The following is a 13,759-nucleotide window of genomic DNA, read 5'->3' as shown; positions in this document are numbered from 1 at the left end:
CCCGTCCTCGCATCTCGGGCCCAGGGACCGCGGAAAATGGCTCTCTCGCTGGAGAGACGCACGCACGGCCTGGCAGCCGGGTGTGGACCCCCTGCCGCGCCCCACCCCGGCACCCCGGCACCCCGGCACCCCTGACCCAGTCCCACCCGCAGCACGAAGCTCGGCTTCCTGAGTACCTTGGAAAGGCAGAGCGGAAAAAGCCTTTTGCGTGTCCTGAAAGGACGCGGTCTAGTAACGCAGCCCTCGGTTTGCTGCACTCTAAAGGTTTGCAATGCCACGCTTGTGTGGGTGACTTTGTTTGGCTTGTCAAGGAGGGGTCACTGTTCAGGTTCTGGGCTCGAAACCGGCCTTGCCCTCAGAGTTCTGCGTCCTTTCTGGCCCGGTGGTATGCGGAAAGTCGTTGTCAGGAGGTGCGGGGCACCGGTCTCAACTCAGGACAGCAGCACGTGCAGGTGGACGGCGCGGGTTCCGGGGAGCCTTCGTGACAGTCCTGACCGTGAACAGCGCAGCCACAGTGCTGGCCTCGTCATACTAAAGCACCGCACGTAGACATGCGCTTCAGACATTTTCCCTGGAGGGTCCTTCCAGCTCTCAGTTCTGTGAGTCTGTTCTATGAAGTGATGGTTCTGTCGTGCTGGAAACTTTGCTGTGTATCAGGTTTGACTTTTTTTTAACCACCTCCACCTTTCCCGCCTAACTGAGGAATGAACTCATTCGTTCCTTCATTGCTGTCTCAAGGTAAACACAAAGATCAGGGTGTACTTCCAGCTATTGAGGTCACAAATCTGGGCATAAATGAGGGAACAAAAACACTGGCTTTATTATGGAGTTATTTGTCCACTTAAAGTCCTTGCAGTTCTTTGTATGAGCTTTCAGGATTCACTTCTTGCCAAAAGTAACCGAAGCACTAAAACCCATCAATCAGTTTGCTACAATAAAGCTCGTTCCTAACCCTTTGTTTCACAATCTTTACGCACGGACATTTTGGTTCATTGTGAAGAATTCCGGAATCCCCCTGTGTCGTTATTATTATTATTTTTTTAACCAAATGGGTGCAGAATGACATTAGAAGTGACTAGGTGACTATAGAGAAGGGAGGAAGTTGGACTACCGCATGATCAAAACTTAGATTTGGAAGGACCATTGTAGACATGAAGACATGCTCCACCCTCAGAACATTGTCCTATTTCTAGAGATAATCTTCAGCCGATGCTTGATGATTCAGGGCCAGGAGTTCAGCTCATGGCAAGACACCTGGTTTTTTGTTTTGTTTTGTTTTGACAGCCCTTTTAGAAAGCACTTCTTTAGATCGAGCCCATATATGTCACTTCTACCCAAATGCCATATCTGTGCTCTGAGACGACACGAAGTAAGTGCTACTCCAGTGGCTGCACAGCAGCAGGCGGGCGGTGTGTTTGTGTGCTGGATGCCTCATGGCTTGTGTGAACCTGAATGAAGGTGAGGACGGCTTGCCTGGAAGGATGCAGACACCGTTACCCTCCTGGTCCTGATGTGTCACGTGGGCTTCACTAGTAGGTCAAACTTAAAAACAAAGTTTGGGAAACACCTTAACCTCTTCCTTCTCATTTTCCCTGCTATTCAAATCAGTCACCTTTGAGTGGTGACAACAGTGTCCTCTATTCTATTATATGATTTGCCTTTTTTTTTTTTTTGTCTTTTTCCGTGTCCGGCAACGGATCGCAACCCTCAGTGTTGCCCCCTACCGGACCGGGGACCGGCAACGGGATCGCAACCCTCGGCGTCGCTCCCACGCCTCGCTCAGCCAGTGAGCGGGAACCGGTCTGTATGTGGGATCCGAACCCTCGGGCGGGAGCGCCGCCGCGCTTCCCAAGCGGCGCACTATCCAGTGCGCCACCGGGCCGGCCCAGAAAACAATTTCTTAATTCCAACTTGGAACTCCCCTCTGCTCTCTCTGCTACATCAGTATACCAAGTAAGCCAGAATCTCTGGGAGTGGCCATGGTAGCAGTATTTCTAAAACTTCTGGTGTGTAGCTGGGCTGAGAACCACAGCTCTGACCGGCTGAGTTTCATGAATATGTGTATAAGCAGTTGATTTATTTATTTTTATTTTTTTATTATTTTTTATTTTGTCAATATACAATGTGGTTGATTATTATGGCCCATCACCGAAACCTCCCTCCCTCCTCCCTCTCCCCCCTCCCACCCAAGAATGTGCAGTTAATTTAGCATAACTGATGGTGTGTGTTACAGAAAGAAAGAATATTATTGTCTTTGTTGAAAACTGAAAAAAAAGAAATGTTCTATTACTATAGAGATTTTAACACACAATTTCAACAAAAGGGCTTGGAAATATGACAAACAATCCATAAATTAAAACCTCGGTGGCAGTTCTCTTAGTTCCTTTGCCAGCCAAAACAGACCAGGGTCGTCATGCCTAAGGACTTGATTAATTTTTCTTTTACTTTTATCCTTTGTCCTTTCTATGAGGTTGGATAACCCTAACTCTTTTCTCGTTCTGCCTTAGAACATACTGAGTATTTACTGTAGGAAGATATATAATATGTTTTTTTTTTTCTTGGCGACTGGCCAGTACAGGAATCTGAACCATTGGCCTTGGTGTTATAACACCACACTCTAACCAACTGAACTAGAAAGTTATATTTTAAAGCCCATGAGTGCCTGACCAAAGAATGAAAAATGTTAACGTTAATACCTAAAGAATATTACGTAATAAATCAAGCATTTATTTTAGAATGCCTTATATCTTAAGCTTTTCAAGTCAATTTAGTCTGTAGAATCCTAAAGGTATTATAGAGTACCACATAATCCAACATCAGAATGTCCAGAAAATGAAATTGGACCAAACTGAGAATATTTTTTAAAAGATAAAATGGTTAAATGGCTTGTTAAAATTTAAAAGTCCTAAATAACCTTTGCAGTTAATCTGCAAACTGATTTACAGAGAGTTACTTTCAACTGATAAATGCTCCCTTATTTTCTTTAGGATTCAATTCACTGAAATTTTTATTTACCTATTCATAACAGGCTATTCTTAATTTAAGTACAAAAGTGAGTACATCAAAAAAGTTGCTTCGTCTTAATTATTCAAGTAGCATCTTAATAGTAATTTGGTCTTTACAAAGAGCTGTAGATTTTTTCCAATATGAAAACTACTAATTGATTTATAAATTAATAAATTTGACCTGAACACATATGTGTATGCCCTGAAATATATTCTGAGCCTTTCCACTTTTGATGTCTAAGTCACTGGGCTTAGCATTGGAAGTTATTTCTATGGCATCATATGGTTATTAAGGAAAAATAGAGGATCCCCCCACCCTGGTGTTGTTCAATAGGAGTGAAAACCAGTTTAGCCAACCGAACAGGAGATTTGCAGAAATTCTTGACTGGAGATTCAGTTCGCCTGCTAAACAACACAGGTGTGCCTTTCAACAGCTCAAGGATTTTCTAAGCATCAAATTTGGTTTCAGTATACATTAGCTTCTTCCTAGATTCCAGGGAGGTGGCGTGCTGCTAATCAGGTGGGAAGAAACTGAAGTCCTGATAAATATGGTATTAACTAAAAAAAACAACTTCCCAGGAGCCAAATATTGTTACACCATGTTAAAGAAAACATTAAGGCCGAAACTAAGATATTAAAATAGCATATCTGTGTTCTTTTTCCTTCCATTTTCCCAAACACTCTTTGTTTATCTTAATGCTCTACAGAAATCCTATCATATTTGTAACATACTTAGCATGAAAGCTACAGAGGGATAGCAATAGTTATGGAACGAACACATTCTTATCATTGCAACACTGTTCATATATAAATGTATGGGTGTGTGTGTGTGTGTGTGTGTGTGTGTATATATAAACACACATACTCATAAATATATATAAAACTTTTTGGGCAAATTGTAAGTGTACAAACAATTGCCTTATTTTAGCATTTGGCAACCTCTGAGGCTGTACAGCATCAGAATGTTTCCATGGGTATTACATAGACCTTGTGGATTTATTTTTCATGCATTCACTTAAAATACACTCATTTGCAATTCTGAGGTATTTTAGGATCATCTAGATTCCTCTTGAGCTTCTGGAGGGGTAAGGTTTGGGCTCTAGCATCTCAGCTGTCTTGTTGAATACCCTTCCAGCCTGTAATGACTTTCACTGGAATGGAATGCTGGAAACTACCATGGCTTACAGGAGGGTTGGGTGAATTTTGTTGGTCAATAAGCACTTGATGAGTATTAATTAAAACTACCCACCCAGGTCAGGGCAGCAAGTAAATCTATATGTTTTGGGTAAGTCATTTTATTTCTCTGAGTTACATCAGAGATTCCTCACTTGGAAAACAGAGTTATTTTGGATGCCCTCCAAGACCTCTTTCAACTCAGAAGTCTCTGAGTCTATGATTCCTAATGACCTCGGTCATTCATGGACAAAATCAACAAGGAGAGACAAGAAGCAAGAGTGGTCTTTTGGTGAAATGATAAATGCATGAGGTCGTGGTTACATTAACTACCCTGACACGATCATTATAAAACATTTGTATGCATCAAAACATCAGCTTGTATCCCATAAGCATGTACAATTACGATGCATCAATTAAAATAAATAAATAAGTAAATAAAGAGTGTTCCTTTGGTGTTGTCACTGCTTCATTTTCTACCCACTTTCTGCCTTCCTCCCTGGCTGTGTTTAAAGGGAATACCTGTGCGTGGGGTGGGGAGGGTGCATGGCAAAAATCGTTTCAAAGTCTCTACATGGAGTCTTATTTTCAATTTTTTTTAAAAATTAGAAACATGATAAAGTGATGTGATATCCACATATGATACAGGGTGATGAAGTGGACAGAGGGTAGACGATGGAACCAGCAAGATGTGAGATAAAATTCTAGCTCTGCATGGCCTTGGGCAGGTCACCTAATGTCGCTCAGCATCACTTCTTCAACTATAACATGGGAATAAATAACAGCTTCTTTGGAAGGTATTGTGAGGAAGAGAGACAATGTATATAAAAGACTAGAAGGTGGTAGATGCTTAATCAGTAATGGATATTATTCAGTTCAATCATGCTTTTTCATCTCCTTGTGTCTCTTTAAAGCTATAAAATTACATTTTCCATAAAAGTGGTATTAATCAGAGTTAGACTGGTGCAAAGAAAGTGAATATGGATGAACTGTACTACAAATCTCAAAAAAAGCAGAAAGCCTACAGCACAATGCCCACAAAGAAGAGGTTGGGGCCAAGAGCGAGAGTGGAGGAGAGAAACCCAGAAGTCAGAGCAGAGATTAGTCCAGGGGAAGCAGATGGGGAGGGGGTCCAACGGGGAGTGGGCTGGAAGTGAGACTAAAACTAAACCCAGGGGACAGTTAAAGATTAAAAGGCGTGAATAGCTCCAAGACTGAGAGAGTAAGGGTAACAGAAATGCAAGGAGAGAGGGAAGGGGCAAGAAACAGAGAAGGGATAAAGAGGTGGGAAGTCAGGGGAGATACAGACTGACAAGGGGAGGGGAGCAAGAGAGCTGCAACAAGACGAAGATGCATGTTGGGAAAATAGAATAGTTTGGTCAGGTGCCCTTGCCTCAGGTCCAGTTGGGTGTGGTGCAGCACATTCTCTGTAAACAAATTGTGTGTGTGGGCAGAGTTAGTGCGCATGTGCACCAATGTATCTTTTTAGTTTTGTTGCTACTGTGTGTTTGAGAGTTTTGTGGAGCAGCAGCCCTAAACTGCTTGCCGGCAGAGAGCTCATGTCTAAAAGCAGAGCATGTTTACTTTGCTGGCAGCTGCTCAGTTTTTTTTCTTTGGACTTTGCCAGTAGCAGTTGAGTTTCTGAGTTTCTCTTTGGACTGCCTAGCTCTCGGACATGTGTGTGCTGAATAAAGACTACTCTTTCTTCACCTACAGCTCCAAGGACCTTTTTTTCCAGTTACCTAACTTGTAAACCTGCATGTGAAGGGTTTGTGACCCAGTCTGGACAATGGGCTTTGAGGGGTCTGTGAGCTCCAGACCCAGCCCTATCTCTACAGTGCAGGACACGGAGGGGAAGCAGAGGGGACTCTCACAGCCCCCACTTCCCTGCATCACCAGGTGTAGGGGTGGGAAGCAACACTTTCTAGTGCCTGTTGCTACATAGAAAGACTTTCTGGTTCTCAGCAGAGAGCTATTGCGAAGTTTATTCCAAACTACTCAGGAGCCCCAAGTTTACCATTTGGCTCACTTCATAGAGAAAATTATTGGAAGTTCATAATGAATTATTTCAGGGTCAAAAACACATGTTCTAGCTAGCTGGTTCGCTCAGTTGGTTAGAGTGCAGTGCTGCGAACACTGAGGTCTGGGGTTGGATTCCTGTACCAGCCAGCAAAAAAATAAAGCATGTTCTTACAGAAACATCCCATAAGCAAATCATTAATTTCAAAATTTTTTTTAAATCAAATGAACACTGGTATTAGTACTTTTTAGCTACCAGCCACCATCCTAAGCACTTCACTCATTTAATAACAACCATATGAAGTAAGTACTATTTTCATTCCCATTGCACAGATGAGGACACTGAACCACAAAGAGATTAAGTCACTTGCTCTAGAAGGTGGTGGAGGTGAGGTTTCATATTAGCCAGCTCAGTTGGAGAGTCTACACTCCTTAGTGAGAAATTGCCTCCTACCAAGACAACTTTTTAGTTCATGTACACCATTCAATCGATATCTACAGTGCATGAACAAACACATACAAAATGAATTAAAACAATTCTAGAAAACTTGCGTTTTTCTTTACTTTTCAGGAAAATTGCTTTTGTAATCGGAAGTATTTGAGCTGATTACCTGGTTTCCTTATTTAATTTTTGTATGTGTCTAGATTTTGCAATAGGTGAACTGCAGTTTGCTAATATGCTGTTTAACAGTGTCCTTAGCAATGCTGATTCACTATCTCACAGTTTGTGTCTGGAACATTTTTCTCAAAGTGTGTATGGGTGTGTCTCCATACGCACGGTATATAGTGTTCTTTAGAGTACCCTCTGAGATCTGTCTCCTGCGTGCTTTGGGTTCTGGACTGTATTCTCTGCCTTGAGTGGGAATATTCGCCCACCCTTCTACCCTGCTATTCTGAATTGGGGGTGTTCTGCAGTGTGTATCATTTCCTATGCTATGAACTCTCCTTCTCATTTTTATTTTGTTTTCCAGTGAAGTTTTGACCCACGTAAGCTGACAAAAGATGTACTACAACAAAACAAAGGGAAAGTGTCACATCAGATGTTAAATGCAAGTTTTCTTGCCCACTGACTTTTGCCTTCCCTCTCTTCTACCGTATCCTTGCAGGCAAACCCAGCCTCCGTAAGATGTGCTAGAGGTGCCTTTAAGGAAATGGTTGAGAAAACAGAGGTGATCAGAGACTGAGGAGCATCACTGGAAACTGGGAGGACTGACCAATCATTAGGGGAATGGTGGCATGAAAAACTGATGGTTGGGCCGGCCCGGTGGCGCACTGCTACAGTGCGCCGCTTGGGAGTGTGGCGGCGCTCCCGCCGAGGGTTCGGATCCCACATACAGGCCGGCCGCTCACTGGCTGAGCGAGGTGCGGGCGCAGCACCGAGGGTTGCGATCCCGTTGCTGGTCCCGGTCCGGTACCGGTCCGGTACGGGCGCAACACTGAGGGTTGTGATCCGTTGCCGGTCACGAAAAAAGACAAAAAGGAAAAAAAAAAAAACAAAAAAAAAAAACTGATGGTTGTTTTGGTTTCTGCAGATTCAAAGAGATTGGAGAAGCCAAGGTAAGAGGTTGGGATTCATCTCCATGAGGTCTATGCTCAAATAAACCTGTAGTTCGTTTAGTTTTTGCTGCCATTTCTAGAACAGCATTATTCATTCATGGAACCAGTTCAAAGTGCATGTAATACTGAGTGTCTATGGTGCTCTAGGCATCCATCCATATACTGGGGATGTGGTGAACAAAAGAGACTACGTTCCTGCCCAATTACAGCTTACATGCCACTGGGGAGACAAGGAACAAGGTAAGACAAATGCTTAGTATAATTGATGATATATGCTAAGGAGAAAAAAAGCTGGCAGGGCAGGGGGTTATGAAATGTGGGTGGTTTTTGAATTCTAGGTAGGTGGCCAGGGAAGCCCGCCCTGAGAAGATGACTTCTGGTAAACACCTGAAGAAACTGAGGGCCTAAGCCATGTGGATAGCTTCAGGCAGAGCATTCCCAGAGGGGAGCACATTGGACTTGTGTGAGCAGCATTGGGGAGGCCAGTGTGGCTGGAGCAGAGGGAACGGAAGGGAGAGGTGGGAGATGAGGACAGAGCAGTAATATGTGTATGTAGTAACATGTGTATGTAGATATGTGTGTCTACATGTCTGTGTGCATGCTCTGTGTCTGTGTGTGTTCATGGGCATATGTATGTGTGTGTCTGTGTGTGTCTGCATGTGTCTGTCTATCCATGTGTCTGTGTGTGTCTCTGCTTGTCTGTGACTCTGTGTCTGTGTGTCTCCGTGTGTCTGTCTGTGTGTGTGACCATGTGTGCATGCGTGTAGATATGTATGTGTGGGAGGGTGTACTTGTATGTGGGTCTGTGCAGCTCACAGGGAGCCCTGTAAGTCCTAATAACAACTTTGGCTTTTACTCTGAGTGTGATGAGAAGACACTGGTGGGTTTTGAGAGAGGATCGATGTCTGACTTCTGTTTTAGGATCACCCTGAGGATCGCCCAAGGAGGGGCACGTGCAGGAGTGCAGAAGAGGGGCCACTGCAGTCATTAAGTCCAGTGATGGCAGCAGCTTTGATCAGGCCAGTGGCAGGACAGTGGTGAGAAGTGGTCAAATTTTGAATTTGGATGTATTTTAAGGGTAGAGGTGACAGGGTTTGCTGAGGAACCGGCTGTGACATCTGAATGAAAGAGAGGAGTCAAGGAAGACACGAGGGTTTGGTCTTAGCCCCTGGAAGGATGGAATTGTTGTTTCCTGAGATGTGGAATATTCTAGATGAGCAGGTTCATGGGTGAATATCAGAAGTTTGGTTTTAGAAATGTCAAGTGTGGGATGCCCAGGAGACATCCAGAAGGAGAAGCCAAGTAGGTAGTGGATTATATAAGTCTGGAGTCAAACCCTGCTGAGAAGACGAGCCACATGTAGACTGAAGAAGAGACCATGGAGGACATCAGTGACCTTGATAAGAGCCATTTTGGTGGAGAGGGTGGGGACAGAAACCTGATGGGAGTAAGTTCAACACAAAAGGGAGGGAGAAATGGAGACAGTAGGAGTAAACAACTCTTGAGAAGAAAGAGAGAAAAGATTTGGAGACTTGAAGGCAAAGTGGGATCATGAAAAGCTCTTTTTGTTTTGTTTTGTTTTAATTTTTTAAGGTGAGAGAATAACATTTTAGGACCTCCTACTGGCCTGTAAGGGGCCTTTGCATGAGTTAAGGATAGAGGCCCCTTCTTCCATGTGGCTGCAACCCTGCACCAGGGCACACAGCTTGGAGCGTGGAGTAAGGGTGCAGGGTGCAGGACCAGTCGTGGCCATGGCCCTGAAACTATCTCATCATTGTCTTCTTTCACAATGTCTAATCATATGGTTAAATCCTTCAAGGAAATAGTTCAGATGCGGCTTTTCTGTCTGTATTCATGTCTATTTGACTTTGTACTAAAATTTATGCCTTTAGTTTGATGTCCTTTAAAAGTCAATGTGACATACATGTTTTGTCGTTCTAGAATGCTAGACTTAGAAAGTACTTTAAAAAATGATTTAATTCAACATGCTGATAAAATATTTACGGGTATATTACTAGGAGGCTATGTGGTTCAGGCTAATGCAGAGTCATTGCTATAAATGACTTTTGAATAGTAACATGAAAAGAAAGGAAATCACAGTGGAAATGTGTGGTGATAATACAGTAGACAGATAATAGACACACCTCTCTTTGCAGTTCAAAGCAATGCTGTTTCTGTGTTTGATTTAGGGTTTGTGAAGAATTAATAAAAAGATCTAAAGAACGCAGTTGATGTCATGTGTTGCCTGTGATTATCGTAACGGCCACACCTCTAGAATTTCTGGCATAAATCTTTCTGACAAAGAAATATGCCTTACGTCATCTACTTCCCCACCGTACAATGCATCTATGTATGTAAATCTATGGAGTTAAGCAATGTTTTTTCCAATCAAAACACCATATGAAAGATTATATTATATATTTTTTGACACAGTAAATAAAACTGCCAATGAAATTTGGTTAAATGACCTGAATGATATTCTATTTGTTCTTGAGTTTCTTGAATTCATATACTGCAGAGGAGAAAAGCCAATAATAAAATTCTATGATTTTATTTTAATTTCCAGATGTGAGAGGATCAAATAAATTAAAATATGAATATTATAGAACTGGGAATATTATAAGCATTTGATAAATGGCTGTTGAAGTTAATCTTATTAGTCAAAAAGGATGACAATATGTTGGATGTAATGGTAAGCATAAACTCTCAAAAACTACTTGTAAATGTCTAATTTTTTATTGTTCTTTTGAGTAATCTTTTAACACGAAGAAATGTCATATCCCTTCAAATTATAATCTTATTATGAATATAAGAATTTATCAGTTTATACTTTAATCAAATTAATCCACAATTAATTGCTCTTTTTTTGTCTTTAAAACCTATTGTATATACATATATAAATAATATATTTACCACTAAAGAATTTTTCTACAGTTGGTTTGAAGTCATTTGAAGTCACAATATGAATTTAGGAAAATGCAGTATGTTTTTTGACCTATTTGTTTTGCTACCCATAATCTACCAGGAATAACTACGTGGTAACTGTACTCACAGATTAGGGTCACCAGTGTCTTATACCCTTTTCCCTAACAGCCAATTAATTTTGATTTTCAAGACATTTGCATTTCATTGGTTTGGGGGAAAATCTAAGCTAAATCTTAGGCTAACCTCTAAGCATTATGCATCTCCACAATTCTACCTGTTTGAAATGACATTATTCTTTTTTTCTCAGCACCTGGAAAGATCTGGCTAACTCTGTCTCAGGCCAGATGACTTTTGAAAAGGGTAGATTTTAGATCCCCATTTATACTGATGTTTGCTCTACCTCATCACTGGACAAATGTGAATGTGGGTTTTTACTATGACTTTTTCTTTTTTGCCGTGGTCGTGTCTACAACTATGACTGTGACCTTTGATTCTAACTTTTTTGATTATTTAGTGAATGTAGCATACATATTTTCAGTGCTATATTTTATTTCTGGCCAAACTGAGTCAAAGATGAACCACACTTTTGACTACATTTCAAAATCACATTGATTTTTGAAGTACATACATTCATATTCTAAATCAAATAATCCTAATGTACATGAAATAATGGTATTTAAATGCCATCACATGCTCTACCTGCCCTAACTCCCATGGGCGTAAAGTAATGAACATAGAATACCATTTTTACATATTAAAAATATAAGGTCAATTCAGGCTTGGGAATGTTTTGTTTCTGTTTTTAATCATTAAATTTGGGTACAATGTGCAGAAATAGCACTGGACTGGCATTAATGGACCTGGCTAGCTCTGTCACTATCTTCTTGTTAATTTACATTTACTTGGGCCCATTTTTCCCGTCTAAAAAGTAGAGTGTGGCAGGGGGAAAGTGAGAGGATTGAAAGCTAGTCTGTCTAGTTCTAACCAGAGAGGGAGGACAGAACAAATGTGGTGGGAGAATATTGTTCCTCCTCCTCTTCAAACAGTGCCAACAAAGGAAAAACAGGAAGGAATGGGGAGACAAAGGAAAGAAACCAGGAGACGGAGAGAGACTCAGACGCAGGGCCAGAGTGGTCAGAGTGTGACAGAGTTGCTGCACGCATGCACCAGCAGGAGAAGGTTAGAATCATCGAGAAATCTCTTTCTCTCCTCTTCAAACGGGGATTGACCCTTTCGTTCTCAACGTTTACTTAAGTTTTGCCCACACTTGTCCCAACTGCCCCAGTTTCTCCTAGTGATGTTCACTTGCTTACATTTGCCTCTTTTAATTAGAAGCAAAGAACAGTAACCTACAGCCTGGTCATTGCAAATTCCTCCCCGCCTCCCACAAGTGTTAGGAAAGAAAGGCAGAAGGAGTTCCGTTTATTTTATGCGCACGGCTGGTTTCCTTTAGATCTATGCTAGGGCATTGGCGCCTATGTTTATTTTCATGGCTGGAATTGAGCAATTTGTAGAAGGCCCCTCAGCAGGTTAATGATGGAGCCAGATTTAGCACACGCAGCTGCTGACTTCTCAGCGTGGGCCCCGGGCCATTCCACCCCGTGTTTCAAATCACACACTTGTCAACTGCAAGGAACTGTCTTCCAACGTGGCTATACCATTTTGCATTCCCACCAGCAATGAATGAAAGTTTCTGTTGCTCCACATCCTCTCCACCATTTGGTGTTGTCAAGGTTTTGGATTTTGACCATTTTAATTTGTGAGTAGTGGTATCTCGTTGTTTGAATTATAATTCCCCAATGACATGTAATGTTGAACATCTTTTCATATGCTTCTTACCATATGCTTATTTGCCATCTGTATAACTTTTTTTGGTGAGTTGTGTGTTCAGATTTTTTTTTTTTTTTTTTGTCTTTTGTCTTTTTCCGTGTCCGGCAACGGATCGCAACCCTCAGTGTTGCCCCCGTACCGGACCGGGGACCGGCAACGGGATCGCAAGCCTCGGCATTGCTCCCGCGCCTCGCTCAGCCAGTGAGCGGGAGCCGGTCTGTACGTGGGATCCGAACCCTCGGGAGCGCTGCCGCGCTTCCCAAGCGGGCGCACTATCCAGTGCGCCACCGGGCCGGCCCTGTGAACAAGCTTTATTAAAAGTATACATCCTAAAGAACCAAACACCCAAACTTGAAAAATGCTATATATTTCTTTCAATTCTAAACAGAAAAGTGCCACGTGGCAGTAAACTGGTATTTTCAGTGTCAGTGCAAAAAAGCACTATTCTCCCCAACAAAACTTCACTTAATATCTCAAATACTTAAGCTACTAAGTAAGGCTCCAGGCTTGATCATATTTTTAGGTAACAAAGGCAGCCAACTTTAAGAATTAACATCATTTCACATTTCCCATCCAGAGCCACTAGCCAGCATGTAATTTTTGTTCAGTTGTTTCTGATATTTTCTAAGGATACGTATATGCCATGTATTTCTTATCTAATTCACATGAACAACTAAAAAGTAGTCTTTTGTAATTAATATATATCCTAATGGATTTCAGTGATAAGCTGTTCTTAAAGGCAAACATTTGTTAAAGGTCAACATTATCCTTTTAAACTGAATAAAGTACAAAATAAAATAATAAATAATAATAATTAAAAGCTGAATAAAATAACTATGGAGCATTACAAATTTCTGTAAAACCAAAAGAATTATAATTTGAGCTCAAAATAATGAGCATCATCTTAGTTCCACAGTTTTTCTCAAAAAAAGAAACATACAAGTGTTCTCAAGACGACATTCTGGAAAGGTAGAACGTATAGCTTCAATAAGAAACAAAGCCATCTTGTAATTAGCTTTTATTACTGATTTACCTTTATGCATTATTAAAGGCCTTAAATAATGTAACAGCTTTCTTCTAGCTGCACATTTCTAATTGACTCCTTTTAAAAAACTTTTATTATAAAATCAGATTCATCTTCTAAGCAAATTGATTTCAGAAGGTGAACTTTAAACCAATGAATGTAGCAAACATTTAAAAGTCACATACTATTGAAAAATTATCATTTCAGAGAAGATATATGGAAACAA

The 13,759-nt window shown here is 41.4% G+C and overlaps 1 protein-coding gene across 1 annotated transcript in view; it reads right to left on the bottom strand.

The window, feature by feature from the left end:
• CLDN10 (claudin 10) overlaps positions 1-13,759 on the bottom strand; it is a 119,072-nt gene that overhangs the window by 22,411 nt on the left and 82,902 nt on the right. The window lies entirely within an intron of this gene.

The sequence above is a fragment of the Galeopterus variegatus genome, unplaced genomic scaffold (assembly GCF_000696425.1).
Source record: "Galeopterus variegatus unplaced genomic scaffold, G_variegatus-3.0.2 Scaffold1070, whole genome shotgun sequence".
NCBI classification, from domain to species: Eukaryota; Metazoa; Chordata; class Mammalia; order Dermoptera; family Cynocephalidae; genus Galeopterus; species Galeopterus variegatus.
This window is presented reverse-complemented; position numbering and strand designations above follow the sequence as displayed.